Source organism: Aegilops tauschii, chromosome 1 (genome assembly GCF_002575655.3).
Source record: "Aegilops tauschii subsp. strangulata cultivar AL8/78 chromosome 1, Aet v6.0, whole genome shotgun sequence".
Classification (NCBI taxonomy): domain Eukaryota; kingdom Viridiplantae; phylum Streptophyta; class Magnoliopsida; order Poales; family Poaceae; genus Aegilops; species Aegilops tauschii.
In genome coordinates, this window is record NC_053035.3 from 11,173,715 (window position 1) to 11,176,512 (window position 2,798).

The window sequence follows — 2,798 nt, forward strand, 5'->3', positions numbered from 1 at the left end:
TCATCAAGGTTGGCAAGAATAGGTCGACGCGGATTGCCCATTCGATGGTGCAACCATCTCAGACTGCTTTCATGCCAGGGAGACACATACTAGATGGGTCGTTGTCTTACATGAAACTCTTCACGAGATCCATTCGAAGAAACTAGATGGGGTTATCTTAAAAGTGGATTTCGAGAAAGCGTGTGATAAGGTCAAATGGACCTTTCTCCAGCAGGCCTTACGCATGAAGGGGTTCGATGAGGCTTGGAGGAAACATGTCGACTCCTTCATCAAAAAGGTAGTGTTGGTATTAAGGTGAATGATGACATATGTCATTATTCCCAACGCATAAGGGCTTACGACAGGGAGACCCGATGTCTCATGTTCTAATCAACATAGTTGTGGATATGTTGGCAGTTCTTATCAGACGGGCTAAAGAGAATGGCCAAGTAAGAGGAATAGTTCCGCATCTTGTGGATGGGGAGTGTCCATACTATAATACGCAGATGATACCATTATATTCATGGAACATGATCTATCAAAAGCTAGAAACATGAAGCTAGTGCTTTGCTTGTTTGAACAGTTTTCAGGATTGAAAACTAACTTTAACAAGAGTGAATTGTTCTATTTTGGTAGGGCCAAAGAGGAACAAGACGTATATAGACAGTTGTTCAGATGTGAAATGGGTTCCGTACCATTCAGCTACTTGGGGATACCAATTCATCATCCCAAATTATCGAATAAGGAGTCGAAGTGCATTGAGGATCGGTTTGAAAAAAAAGGCTAAGCTGCTGGAAGGGCAAGCTTATGTCTTATGGGTCCCGACTTGTGTTGATAAACTCAGTTCTAACTAGTTTACCGATGTTCTTTTTGTCTTTCTTTGAAGTACCGGTAGGGGTACGGAAAAGAATAGACTTTTATTGATCCTGATTTTTCTGGCAATGCGATGAAGTTAAGAAGAAATACACATTGACCACATGGGATATAATTTGTAGACCCAAAGACCAAGGGGGTTAAGGGTCGAAAACTTAAAAGATAAAACTACATGCCTACTTAGCAAATGGCTATATCCGTTATCTATTGAGACTGAAGTTATATGGGTGCAACATTTGTGTAACAAGTACTTGAGAAATAAAACATTGGCCTAGGTTACTGCTAGACCTAATGACTCACCATTTTGAAAGGAGTTAATGAGGATGAAAGAAACATTTTTTTAGAGGGTGAAAATTATCATAAGTAACGGTAATACGGCTAGATTCTGGGAAGATGCATGTCTAGGAGAGACGCCTTTAACCCTACAATATCCCACATTATATAATATTGTACAACATAAGGAAGCTTATGTTGCTACAGCATTACAAACAATCCCCCTTAATATCCAATTCAGGAGGTCGTTAGTGGGGGAACGTTGGAACTCGTGACCGCACTTGGTGCGCAGGTTGATGGATGTTCAACTTTCGGATCGACCAGATGCCATTCACCGGAAATTATCTAGAAACAGTTGTTTCACGGTGAAATCGATGTACTTGGATCTAATTGACTCTGAGCCAATCTCGAGATCACTCCATATCTGGAAAATGAAAGTTCCCCTTAGAATTAAAAAGTTCATGTGGTTTGTCCGCAAGGAAGTGATTTTGATCAAGGATAACTTGTTAAAGCGGAGATGGGTGGGTAGTTCGCGATGTTGCTTCTGCGATCAGGATAAGAACTAGTAAGATGCCCGTGCTACGCTACGGAATCAAAAAGAAGGCATGAGTGCAATGCTAGGGGACAACGAAATAATGTAGGAGACATTGATCAAAATGATGTTATACATTTGAATATTTGATCGGTACACATTGGTAACAATCAAACATACGGGCTTCCATTTCCACCTTGGAAGAGGACTTGTTCTTCCTACTCGGCTTTCCCTCTGTCCGCTAAGTCCTATATCGTGGTGTCCGCTAGGGACGGAGAGCATTTGGCAATAGCTAATAAGTCCACATATCTGGCAATAGTGAATTTGTGATGACACCTAACTCCAAATCTGTCTATGTCTTTGTTCCACCTCACTTGACATGTGCTCGACCTCGAGCACACATCATTTTCCGGTAGAAATGGTGGCACATTGAGCATATCACTTTGGACTAACCTTAATATCGATAATGAAAGAACGAAAACACCACAATCTCATTATCTATCCCCAAGAGTATGTGCAATGGAGGTATGGCAACAAGTTACTTCATCCTCCGGCTTCAATCCAATGGGGCCAAGATGTTCACATCTCCTATTCCATCGCCGACTCATGCCGTGCAACATCATATCTCCATGCCCATGAGCATTAATACGGTCCAAAATGCCACCCATTGGTGAGAATTAAGATGAAAAAAGAACATGCATAAAATATAGGATATATAACTTGCATACATAAAATACTATATACAAGTTCAGAAAGTTTTTTCATGTACATGAATTTGGCACTCCAATGAACATTAATGCCTCGACCTCATCACAAGATTCCATAGAAATATAGGTTCAGTTTGATGACCCAAAGTGGCCGTTGTCGATTTGATTGATAGAAGGAACAAATACTTTACAAACACATGAAAAGTAGAAATGATATGATCTTTAACAGATATTTGTTACGAACTTTTTGTAGGTTATATACAAAGCCACTAGCTGGATCCGTACGTGGTCGTTACTCATGCGGACTGAAGGGAGGTTTTGGCTACAGGGTGCAATCGCTGGTAGATGGTAGCACGGGTTATCTTCAACGGATTTGGATGGCGAGCTAATAATAGGGTACGTGTTTAGTCTTTGTAGCCTGTTTTTTGGCCGGC